Source organism: Phallusia mammillata, chromosome 2 (assembly GCF_965637545.1).
Source record: "Phallusia mammillata chromosome 2, kaPhaMamm4.hap1.1, whole genome shotgun sequence".
Lineage (NCBI taxonomy): Eukaryota > Metazoa > Chordata > Ascidiacea > Phlebobranchia > Ascidiidae > Phallusia > Phallusia mammillata.
The window spans coordinates 9,609,888-9,623,194 of NC_137253.1; positions in this window are offsets into that span (position 1 = coordinate 9,609,888).

Consider the following 13,307-nt stretch of genomic DNA (forward strand, 5'->3'; position numbering starts at 1 on the left):
GTTTGAAACTGGAGTATTCCAGGGAAAACCCACCGAAAACCGGATTTTTCTTCAATTTTTTGACCCCCGAAAATCGAAAAAACGGAAAGGCTATAGCCTTAGGGTTTTTTCAATAATCAGGTCAAAATTTTCGATTTTCAAATCCGGTTTAAACCGTTTTGGAGGTTCGGTAGGAGGCAGAAACCGGTTTAAACCAGTTTGAAACTGGAATATTCCGGCGAAAACCCACCGAAAACCGGATTTTTCTTCAATTTTTTTACCACCAAAATCGAAAAAACGGAAAGGCTATAGCCTTAGGTTTTTTTCAAAAATCGGGTCAAAATTTTCGATTTTTAAATCCAGTTTAAACAGGTTTGGAGGTTCGGTAGGAGGCAGAAACCGGTTTAAACCAGTTTGAAACTGGAATATTCCGGCGAAAACCTACCGAAAACCGGATTTTTCTTCAATTTTTTGACCCCCGAAAATCGAAAAAACGGAAAGGCTATAGCCTTAGGTTTTTTTCAAAAATCGGGTCAAAATTTTCGATTTTTAAATCCGGTTTAAACCGGTTTGGAGGTTCGGTAGGAGGAAGAAACCGGTTTAAACCAGTTTGAAACTGGAATATTCCGGCGAAAACCCACCGAAAACCGGATTTTTCTTTAATTTTTGACCCCCGAAAATCGAAAAAACGGAAAGGCTATAGCCTTAGGTTTTTTTCAAAAATCGGATCAAAATTTTCGATTTTCAAATCCGGTTTAAACCGGTTTGGAGGTTCGGTAGGAGGCAGAAACCGGTTTAAACCAGTTTGAAACTGGAGTATTCCGGCGAAAACCCACCGAAAACCGGATTTTTCTTCAATTTTTTACCCCCGAAAATCGAAAAAACGGAAAGGCTATAGCCTTAGGGTTTTTTCAAAAATCGGGTCAAAATTTTCGATTTTTAAATCAGGTTTGAACCGGTTTGGAGGTTCGGTAGGTGGCAGAAACCGGTTTAAACCAGTTTGAAACTGGAATATTCCGGCGAAAACCTACCGAAAACCGGATTTTTCTTCAATTTTTTGACCCCCGAAAATCGAAAAAACGGAAAGGCTATGGCCTTAGGTTTTTTTCAAAAATCGGGTCAAAATTTTCGATGTTCAAATCCGGTTTAAACCGGTTTGGAGGTTCGGTAGGAGGAAGAAACCGGTTTAAACCAGTTTGAAACTGGAATATTCCGGCGAAAACCCACCGAAAACCGGATTTTTCTTTAATTTTTGACCCCCGAAAATCGAAAAAACGGAAAGGCTATGGCCTTAGGTTTTTTTTCAAAAATCGGGCCAAAATTTTCGATGTTCAAATCCGGTTTAAACCGGTTTGGAGGTTCGGTAGGAGGAAGAAACCGGTTTAAACCAGTTTGAAACTGGAATATTCTGGCGAAAACCCACCGAAAACTGGATTTTTCTTCAATTTTTGACCCCCGAAAATCGAAAAAACGGAAAGGCTATAGCCTTAGGGTTTTTTCAAAAATCGGGTCAAAATTTTCGATTTTTAAATCAGGTTTGAACCGGTTTGGAGGTTCGGTAGGTGGCAGAAACCGGTTTAAACCAGTTTGAAACTGAAATATTCCGGCGAAAACCTACCGAAAACCGGATTTTTCTTCAATTTTTTTACCACCAAAATCGAAAAAACGGAAAGGCTATAACCTTAGGTTTTTTTCAAAAATCGGGTCAAAATTTTCGGTTTTCAAATCCGGTTTAAACCGGTTTGGAGATTCGGTAGGAAGCAGAAACCGGTTTAAACCAGTTTGAAACTGGAATATTCCGGCGAAAACCCACCGAAAACCGGATTTTTCTTCAATTTTTTGACCCCCGAAAATCGAAAAAACGGAAAGGCTATAGCCTTAGGTTTTTTTCAAAAATCGGGTCAAAATTTTCGATTTTTAAATCAGGTTTGAACCGGTTTGGAGGTTCGGTAGGAGGCAGAAACCGGTTTAAACCAGTTTGAAACTGGAATATTCCGGCGAAAACCCACCGAAAACCGGATTTTTCTTCAATATTTGACCCCCGAAAATCGAAAAAACGGAAAGGCTATAGCCTTAGGGTTTTTTCAATAATCAGGTCAAAATTTTCGATTTTCAAATCCGGTTTAAACCGGTTTGGAGATTCGGTAGGAAGCAGAAACCGGTTTAAACCAGTTTGAAACTGGAATATTCCGGCGAAAACCCACCGAAAACCGGATTTTTCTTCAATTTTTTTACCACCAAAATCGAAAAAACGGAAAGGCTATAGCCTTAGGGTTTTTTCAAAAATCGGGTCAAAATTTTCCATTTTTAAATCCAGTTTAAACCGGTTTGGAGGTTCGGTAGGAGGCAGAAACCGGTTTAAACCAGTTTGAAACTGGAGTATTCCGGCGAAAACCCACCGAAAACTGGATTTTTCTTCAATTTTTGACCCCCGAAAATCGAAAAAACGGAAAGGCTATAGCCTTAGGTTTTTTTCGGTTTAAACCGGTTTGGAGGTTCGGTAGGAGGCAGAAACCGGTTTAAACCAGTTTGAAACTGGAGTATTCCGGCGAAAACCCACCGAAAACCGGATTTTTCTTCAATTTTTTGACCCCCGAAAATCGAAAAAACGGAAAGGCTATGGCCTTAGGTTTTTTTCAAAAATCGGGCCAAAATTTTCGATGTTCAAATCCGGTTTAAACCGGTTTGGAGGTTCGGTAGGAGGAAGAAACCGGTTTAAACCAGTTTGAAACTGGAATATTCTGGCGAAAACCCACCGAAAACTGGATTTTTCTTCAATTTTTGACCCCCGAAAATCGAAAAAACGGAAAGGCTATAGCCTTAGGTTTTTTTCGGTTTAAACCGGTTTGGAGGTTCGGTAGGAGGCAGAAACCGGTTTAAACCAGTTTGAAACTGGAGTATTCCAGGGAAAACCCACCGAAAACCGGATTTTTCTTCAATTTTTTGACCCCCGAAAATCGAAAAAACGGAAAGGCTATAGCCTTAGGGTTTTTTCAATAATCGGGTCAAAATTTTCGATTTTCAAATCCGGTTTAAACCGTTTTGGAGGTTCGGTAGGAGGCAGAAACCGGTTTAAACCAGTTTGAAACTGGAATATTCCGGCGAAAACCCACCGAAAACCGGATTTTTCTTCAATTTTTTTACCACCAAAATCGAAAAAACGGAAAGGCTATAGCCTTAGGTTTTTTTCAAAAATCGGGTCAAAATTTTCGATTTTTAAATCCAGTTTAAACAGGTTTGGAGGTTCGGTAGGAGGCAGAAACCGGTTTAAACCAGTTTGAAACTGGAATATTCCGGCGAAAACCTACCGAAAACCGGATTTTTCTTCAATTTTTTGACCCCCGAAAATCGAAAAAACGGAAAGGCTATGGCCTTAGGTTTTTTTTCAAAAATCGGGCCAAAATTTTCGATGTTCAAATCCGGTTTAAACCGGTTTGGAGGTTCGGTAGGAGGAAGAAACCGGTTTAAACCAGTTTGAAACTGGAATATTCCGGCGAAAACCCACCGAAAACTGGATTTTTCTTCAATTTTTGACCCCCGAAAATCGAAAAAACGGAAAGGCTATAGCCTTAGGTTTTTTTCGGTTTAAACCGGTTTGGAGGTTCGGTAGGAGGCAGAAACCGATTTAAACCAGTTTGAAACTGGAGTATTCCAGGGAAAACCCACCGAAAACCGGATTTTTCTTCAATTTTTTGACCCCCGAAAATCGAAAAAACGGAAAGGCTATAGCCTTAGGGTTTTTTCAATAATCAGGTCAAAATTTTCGATTTTCAAATCCGGTTTAAACCGTTTTGGAGGTTCGGTAGGAGGCAGAAACCGGTTTAAACCAGTTTGAAACTGGAATATTCCGGCGAAAACCCACCGAAAACCGGATTTTTCTTCAATTTTTTTACCACCAAAATCGAAAAAACGGAAAGGCTATAGCCTTAGGTTTTTTTCAAAAATCGGGTCAAAATTTTCGATTTTTAAATCCAGTTTAAACAGGTTTGGAGGTTCGGTAGGAGGCAGAAACCGGTTTAAACCAGTTTGAAACTGGAATATTCCGGCGAAAACCTACCGAAAACCGGATTTTTCTTCAATTTTTTGACCCCCGAAAATCGAAAAAACGGAAAGGCTATAGCCTTAGGTTTTTTTCAAAAATCGGGTCAAAATTTTCGATTTTTAAATCCGGTTTAAACCGGTTTGGAGGTTCGGTAGGAGGAAGAAACCGGTTTAAACCAGTTTGAAACTGGAATATTCCGGCGAAAACCCACCGAAAACCGGATTTTTCTTTAATTTTTGACCCCCGAAAATCGAAAAAACGGAAAGGCTATAGCCTTAGGTTTTTTTCAAAAATCGGATCAAAATTTTCGATTTTCAAATCCGGTTTAAACCGGTTTGGAGGTTCGGTAGGAGGCAGAAACCGGTTTAAACCAGTTTGAAACTGGAGTATTCCGGCGAAAACCCACCGAAAACCGGATTTTTCTTCAATTTTTTACCCCCGAAAATCGAAAAAACGGAAAGGCTATAGCCTTAGGGTTTTTTCAAAAATCGGGTCAAAATTTTCGATTTTTAAATCAGGTTTGAACCGGTTTGGAGGTTCGGTAGGTGGCAGAAACCGGTTTAAACCAGTTTGAAACTGGAATATTCCGGCGAAAACCTACCGAAAACCGGATTTTTCTTCAATTTTTTGACCCCCGAAAATCGAAAAAACGGAAAGGCTATGGCCTTAGGTTTTTTTCAAAAATCGGGTCAAAATTTTCGATGTTCAAATCCGGTTTAAACCGGTTTGGAGGTTCGGTAGGAGGAAGAAACCGGTTTAAACCAGTTTGAAACTGGAATATTCCGGCGAAAACCCACCGAAAACCGGATTTTTCTTTAATTTTTGACCCCCGAAAATCGAAAAAACGGAAAGGCTATGGCCTTAGGTTTTTTTTCAAAAATCGGGCCAAAATTTTCGATGTTCAAATCCGGTTTAAACCGGTTTGGAGGTTCGGTAGGAGGAAGAAACCGGTTTAAACCAGTTTGAAACTGGAATATTCTGGCGAAAACCCACCGAAAACTGGATTTTTCTTCAATTTTTGACCCCCGAAAATCGAAAAAACGGAAAGGCTATAGCCTTAGGGTTTTTTCAAAAATCGGGTCAAAATTTTCGATTTTTAAATCAGGTTTGAACCGGTTTGGAGGTTCGGTAGGTGGCAGAAACCGGTTTAAACCAGTTTGAAACTGAAATATTCCGGCGAAAACCTACCGAAAACCGGATTTTTCTTCAATTTTTTTACCACCAAAATCGAAAAAACGGAAAGGCTATAGCCTTAGGTTTTTTTCAAAAATCGGGTCAAAATTTTCGGTTTTCAAATCCGGTTTAAACCGGTTTGGAGATTCGGTAGGAAGCAGAAACCGGTTTAAACCAGTTTGAAACTGGAATATTCCGGCGAAAACCCACCGAAAACCGGATTTTTCTTCAATTTTTTGACCCCCGAAAATCGAAAAAACGGAAAGGCTATAGCCTTAGGTTTTTTTCAAAAATCGGGTCAAAATTTTCGATTTTTAAATCAGGTTTGAACCGGTTTGGAGGTTCGGTAGGAGGCAGAAACCGGTTTAAACCAGTTTGAAACTGGAATATTCCGGCGAAAACCCACCGAAAACCGGATTTTTCTTCAATATTTGACCCCCGAAAATCGAAAAAACGGAAAGGCTATAGCCTTAGGGTTTTTTCAATAATCAGGTCAAAATTTTCGATTTTCAAATCCGGTTTAAACCGGTTTGGAGATTCGGTAGGAAGCAGAAACCGGTTTAAACCAGTTTGAAACTGGAATATTCCGGCGAAAACCCACCGAAAACCGGATTTTTCTTCAATTTTTTTACCACCAAAATCGAAAAAACGGAAAGGCTATAGCCTTAGGGTTTTTTCAAAAATCGGGTCAAAATTTTCCATTTTTAAATCCAGTTTAAACCGGTTTGGAGGTTCGGTAGGAGGCAGAAACCGGTTTAAACCAGTTTGAAACTGGAATATTCCGGCGAAAACCTACCGAAAACCGGATTTTTCTTCAATTTTTTGACCCCCGAAAATCGAAAAAACGGAAAGGCTATAGCCTTAGGTTTTTTTCAAAAATCGGGTCAAAATTTTCGATTTTTAAATCCGGTTTAAACCGGTTTGGAGGTTCGGTAGGAGGAAGAAACCGGTTTAAACCAGTTTGAAACTGGAATATTCCGGCGAAAACCCACCGAAAACCGGATTTTTCTTCAATATTTGACCCCCGAAAATCGAAAAAACGGAAAGGCTATAGCCTTAGGGTTTTTTCAATAATCAGGTCAAAATTTTCGATTTTCAAATCCGGTTTAAACCGTTTTGGAGGTTCGGTAGGAGGCAGAAACGGGTTTAAACCAGTTTGAAACTGGAATATTCCGGCGAAAACCCACCGAAAACCGGATTTTTCTTCAATTTTTTTACCACCAAAATCGAAAAAACGGAAAGGCTATAGCCTTAGGTTTTTTTCAAAAATCGGGTCAAAATTTTCGATTTTTAAATCCAGTTTAAACCGGTTTGGAGGTTCGGTAGGAGGCAGAAACCGGTTTAAACCAGTTTGAAACTGGAATATTCCGGCGAAAACCTACCGAAAACCGGATTTTTCTTCAATTTTTTGACCCCCGAAAATCGAAAAAACGGAAAGGCTATAGCCTTAGGTTTTTTTCAAAAATCGGGTCAAAATTTTCGATTTTTAAATCCGGTTTAAACCGGTTTGGAGGTTCGGTAGGAGGAAGAAACCGGTTTAAACCAGTTTGAAACTGGAATATTCCGGCGAAAACCCACCGAAAACCGGATTTTTCTTTAATTTTTAACCCCCGAAAATCGAAAAAACGGAAAGGCTATAGCCTTAGGTTCTTTTCAAAAATCGGATCAAAATTTTCGATTTTCAAATCCGGTTTAAACCGGTTTGGAGGTTCGGTAGGAGGCAGAAACCGGTTTAAACCAGTTTGAAACTGGAGTATTCCGGCGAAAACCCACCGAAAACTGGATTTTTCTTCAATTTTTGACCCCCGAAAATCGAAAAAACGGAAAGGCTATAGCCTTAGGTTTTTTTCGGTTTAAACCGGTTTGGAGGTTCGGTAGGAGGCAGAAACCGGTTTAAACCAGTTTGAAACTGGAGTATTCCGGCGAAAAACCACCGAAAACCGGATTTTTCTTCAATTTTTTGACCCCCGAAAATCGAAAAAACGGAAAGGCTATGGCCTTAGGTTTTTTTTCAAAAATCGGGCCAAAATTTTCGATGTTCAAATCCGGTTTAAACCGGTTTGGAGGTTCGGTAGGAGGAAGAAACCGGTTTAAACCAGTTTGAAATTGGAATATTCTGGCGAAAACCCACCGAAAACTGGATTTTTCTTCAATTTTTTGACCCCCGAAAATCGAAAAAACGGAAAGGCTATAGCCTTAGGTTTTTTTCGGTTTAAACCGGTTTGGAGGTTCGGTAGGAGGCAGAAACCGGTTTAAACCAGTTTGAAACTGGAGTATTCCAGGGAAAACCCACCGAAAACCGGATTTTTCTTCAATTTTTTGACCCCCGAAAATCGAAAAAACGGAAAGGCTATAGCCTTAGGTTTTTTTCAAAAATCGGGTCAAAATTTTCGATTTTTAAATCAGGTTTGAACCGGTTTGGAGGTTCGGTAGGTGGCAGAAACCGGTTTAAACCAGTTTGAAACTGGAATATTCCGGCGAAAACCTACCGAAAACCGGATTTTTCTTCAATTTTTTGACCCCCGAAAATCGAAAAAACGGAAAGGCTATAGCCTTAGGTTTTTTTCAAAAATCGGGTCAAAATTTTCGATTTTTAAATCCAGTTTAAACCGGTTTGGAGGTTCGGTAGGAGGCAGAAACCGGTTTAAACCAGTTTGAAACTGGAATATTCCGGCGAAAACCCACCGAAAACCGGATTTTTCTTCAATTTTTTGACCCCCGAAAATCGAAAAAACGGAAAGGCTATAGCCTTAGGTTTTTTTCAAAAATCGGGTCAAAATTTTCGGTTTTCAAATCCGGTTTAAACCGGTTTGGAGATTCGGTAGGAAGCAGAAACCGGTTTAAACCAGTTTGAAACTGGAATATTCCGGCGAAAACCCACCGAAAACCGGATTTTTCTTCAATTTTTTTACCACCAAAATCGAAAAAACGGAAAGGCTATAGCCTTAGGTGTTTTTCAAAAATCGGGTCAAAATTTTCGATTTTTAAATCAGGTTTGAACCGGTTTGGAGGTTCGGTAGGAGGCAGAAACCGGTTTAAACCAGTTTGAAACTGGAATATTCCGGCGAAAACCCACCGAAAACCGGATTTTTCTTCAATATTTGACCCCCGAAAATCGAAAAAACGGAAAGGCTATAGCCTTAGGTTTTTTTCAAAAATCGGGTCAAAATTTTCGGTTTTCAAATCCGGTTTAAACCGGTTTGGAGATTCGGTAGGAAGCAGAAACCGGTTTAAACCAGTTTGAAACTGGAATATTCCGGCGAAAACCCACCGAAAACCGGATTTTTCTTCAATTTTTTGACCCCCGAAAATCGAAAAAACGGAAAGGCTATAGCCTTAGGGTTTTTTCAAAAATCGGGTCAAAATTTTCGATTTTTAAATCAGGTTTGAACCGGTTTGGAGGTTCGGTAGGTGGCAGAAACCGGTTTAAACCAGTTTGAAACTGGAATATTCCGGCGAAAACCTACCGAAAACCGGATTTTTCTTCAATTTTTTGACCCCCGAAAATCGAAAAAACGGAAAGGCTATAGCCTTAGGTTTTTTTCAAAAATCGGGTCAAAATTTTCGATTTTTAAATCCAGTTTAAACCGGTTTGGAGATTCGGTAGGAAGCAGAAACCGGTTTAAACCAGTTTGAAACTGGAATATTCCGGCGAAAACCCACCGAAAACCGGATTTTTCTTCAATTTTTTTACCACCAAAATCGAAAAAACGGAAAGGCTATAGCCTTAGGTTTTTTTCAAAAATCGGGTCAAAATTTTCGGTTTTCAAATCCGGTTTAAACCGGTTTGGAGAATCGGTAGGAAGCAGAAACCGGTTTAAACCAGTTTGAAACTGGAATATTCCGGCGAAAACCCACCGAAAACCGGATTTTTCTTCAATTTTTTGACCCCCGAAAATCGAAAAAACGGAAAGGCTATAGCCTTAGGTTTTTTCCAAAAATCGGGTCAAAATTTTCGATTTTTAAATCCAGTTTAAACCGGTTTGGAGATTCGGTAAGAGGCAGAAACCGGTTTAAACCAGTTTGAAACTGGAATATTCCGGCGAAAACCTACCGAAAACCGGATTTTTCTTCAATTTTTTGACCCCCGAAAATCGAAAAAACGGAAAGGCTATAGCCTTAGGGTTTTTTCAAAAATCGGGTCAAAATTTTCGGTTTTCAAATCCGGTTTAAACCGGTTTGGAGGTTCGGTAGGAGGCAGAAACCGGTTTAAACCAGTTTGAAACTGGAGTATTCCAGGGAAAACCCACCGAAAACCGGATTTTTCTTCAATTTTTTGACCCCCGAAAATCGAAAAAAACGGAAAGGCTATAGCCTTAGGTTTTTTTCAAAAATCGGGTCAAAATTTTCGATTTTTAAATCAGGTTTAAACCGGTTTGGAGGTTCGGTAGGAGGAAGAAACCGGTTTAAACCAGTTTGAAACTGGAATATTCCGGCGAAAACCCACCGAAAACCGGATTTTTCTTCAATATTTGACCCCCGAAAATCGAAAAAACGGAAAGGCTATAGCCTTAGGGTTTTTTCAATAATCAGGTCAAAATTTTCGATTTTTAAATCCGGTTTAAACCGTTTTGGAGGTTCGGTAGGAGGCAGAAACCGGTTTAAACCAGTTTGAAACTGGAATATTCCGGCGAAAACCCACCGAAAACCGGATTTTTCTTCAATTTTTTTACCACCAAAATCGAAAAAACGGAAAGGCTATAGCCTTAGGTTTTTTTCAAAAATCGGGTCAAAATTATCGGTTTTCAAATCCGGTTTAAACCGGTTTGGAGATTCGGTAGGAAGCAGAAACCGGTTTAAACCAGTTTGAAACTGGAATATTCCGGCGAAAACCCACCGAAAACCGGATTTTTCTTCAATATTTGACCCCCGAAAATCGAAAAAACGGAAAGGCTATAGCCTTAGGTTTTTTTCAAAAATCGGGTCAAAATTTTCGATTTTTAAATCCAGTTTAAACAGGTTTGGAGGTTCGGTAGGAGGCAGAAACCGGTTTAAACCAGTTTGAAACTGGAATATTCCGGCGAAAACCTACCGAAAACCGGATTTTTCTTCAATTTTTTGACCCCCGAAAATCGAAAAAACGGAAAGGCTATAGCCTTAGGTTTTTTTCAAAAATCGGGTCAAAATTTTCGATTTTTTAATCCGGTTTAAACCGGTTTGGAGGTTCGGTAGGAGGAAGAAACCGGTTTAAACCAGTTTGAAACTGGAATATTCCGGCGAAAACCCACCGAAAACCGGATTTTTCTTCAATATTTGACCCCCGAAAATCGAAAAAACGGAAAGGCTATAGCCTTAGGGTTTTTTCAATAATCAGGTCAAAATTTTCGATTTTCAAATCCGGTTTAAACCGTTTTGGAGGTTCGGTAGGAGGCAGAAACGGGTTTAAACCAGTTTGAAACTGGAATATTCCGGCGAAAACCCACCGAAAACCGGATTTTTCTTCAATTTTTTTACCACCAAAATCGAAAAAACGGAAAGGCTATAGCCTTAGGTTTTTTTCAAAAATCGGGTCAAAATTTTCGATTTTTAAATCCAGTTTAAACCGGTTTGGAGGTTCGGTAGGAGGCAGAAACCGGTTTAAACCAGTTTGAAACTGGAATATTCCGGCGAAAACCTACCGAAAACCGGATTTTTCTTCAATTTTTTGACCCCCGAAAATCGAAAAAACGGAAAGGCTATAGCCTTAGGTTTTTTTCAAAAATCGGGTCAAAATTTTCGATTTTTAAATCCGGTTTAAACCGGTTTGGAGGTTCGGTAGGAGGAAGAAACCGGTTTAAACCAGTTTGAAACTGGAATATTCCGGCGAAAACCCACCGAAAACCGGATTTTTCTTTAATTTTTAACCCCCGAAAATCGAAAAAACGGAAAGGCTATAGCCTTAGGTTCTTTTCAAAAATCGGATCAAAATTTTCGATTTTCAAATCCGGTTTAAACCGGTTTGGAGGTTCGGTAGGAGGCAGAAACCGGTTTAAACCAGTTTGAAACTGGAGTATTCCGGCGAAAACCCACCGAAAACTGGATTTTTCTTCAATTTTTGACCCCCGAAAATCGAAAAAACGGAAAGGCTATAGCCTTAGGTTTTTTTCGGTTTAAACCGGTTTGGAGGTTCGGTAGGAGGCAGAAACCGGTTTAAACCAGTTTGAAACTGGAGTATTCCGGCGAAAAACCACCGAAAACCGGATTTTTCTTCAATTTTTTGACCCCCGAAAATCGAAAAAACGGAAAGGCTATGGCCTTAGGTTTTTTTTCAAAAATCGGGCCAAAATTTTCGATGTTCAAATCCGGTTTAAACCGGTTTGGAGGTTCGGTAGGAGGAAGAAACCGGTTTAAACCAGTTTGAAATTGGAATATTCTGGCGAAAACCCACCGAAAACTGGATTTTTCTTCAATTTTTTGACCCCCGAAAATCGAAAAAACGGAAAGGCTATAGCCTTAGGTTTTTTTCGGTTTAAACCGGTTTGGAGGTTCGGTAGGAGGCAGAAACCGGTTTAAACCAGTTTGAAACTGGAGTATTCCAGGGAAAACCCACCGAAAACCGGATTTTTCTTCAATTTTTTGACCCCCGAAAATCGAAAAAACGGAAAGGCTATAGCCTTAGGTTTTTTTCAAAAATCGGGTCAAAATTTTCGATTTTTAAATCAGGTTTGAACCGGTTTGGAGGTTCGGTAGGTGGCAGAAACCGGTTTAAACCAGTTTGAAACTGGAATATTCCGGCGAAAACCTACCGAAAACCGGATTTTTCTTCAATTTTTTGACCCCCGAAAATCGAAAAAACGGAAAGGCTATAGCCTTAGGTTTTTTTCAAAAATCGGGTCAAAATTTTCGATTTTTAAATCCAGTTTAAACCGGTTTGGAGGTTCGGTAGGAGGCAGAAACCGGTTTAAACCAGTTTGAAACTGGAATATTCCGGCGAAAACCCACCGAAAACCGGATTTTTCTTCAATTTTTTGACCCCCGAAAATCGAAAAAACGGAAAGGCTATAGCCTTAGGTTTTTTTCAAAAATCGGGTCAAAATTTTCGGTTTTCAAATCCGGTTTAAACCGGTTTGGAGATTCGGTAGGAAGCAGAAACCGGTTTAAACCAGTTTGAAACTGGAATATTCCGGCGAAAACCCACCGAAAACCGGATTTTTCTTCAATTTTTTTACCACCAAAATCGAAAAAACGGAAAGGCTATAGCCTTAGGTGTTTTTCAAAAATCGGGTCAAAATTTTCGATTTTTAAATCAGGTTTGAACCGGTTTGGAGGTTCGGTAGGAGGCAGAAACCGGTTTAAACCAGTTTGAAACTGGAATATTCCGGCGAAAACCCACCGAAAACCGGATTTTTCTTCAATATTTGACCCCCGAAAATCGAAAAAACGGAAAGGCTATAGCCTTAGGTTTTTTTCAAAAATCGGGTCAAAATTTTCGATTTTTAAATCCAGTTTAAACAGGTTTGGAGGTTCGGTAGGAGGCAGAAACCGGTTTAAACCAGTTTGAAACTGGAATATTCCGGCGAAAACCTACCGAAAACCGGATTTTTCTTCAATTTTTTGACCCCCGAAAATCGAAAAAACGGAAAGGCTATAGCCTTAGGTTTTTTTCAAAAATCGGGTCAAAATTTTCGATTTTTTAATCCGGTTTAAACCGGTTTGGAGGTTCGGTAGGAGGAAGAAACCGGTTTAAACCAGTTTGAAACTGGAATATTCCGGCGAAAACCCACCGAAAACCGGATTTTTCTTCAATATTTGACCCCCGAAAATCGAAAAAACGGAAAGGCTATAGCCTTAGGGTTTTTTCAATAATCAGGTCAAAATTTTCGATTTTTAAATCCAGTTTAAACAGGTTTGGAGGTTCGGTAGGAGGCAGAAACCGGTTTAAACCAGTTTGAAACTGGAATATTCCGGCGAAAACCTACCGAAAACCGGATTTTTCTTCAATTTTTTGACCCCCGAAAATCGAAAAAACGGAAAGGCTATAGCCTTAGGTTTTTTTCAAAAATCGGGTCAAAATTTTCGATTTTTTAATCCGGTTTAAACCGGTTTGGAGGTTCGGTAGGAGGAAGAAACCGGTTTAAACCAGTTTGAAACTGGAATATTCCGGCGAAAACCCACCGAAAACCGGATTTTTCTT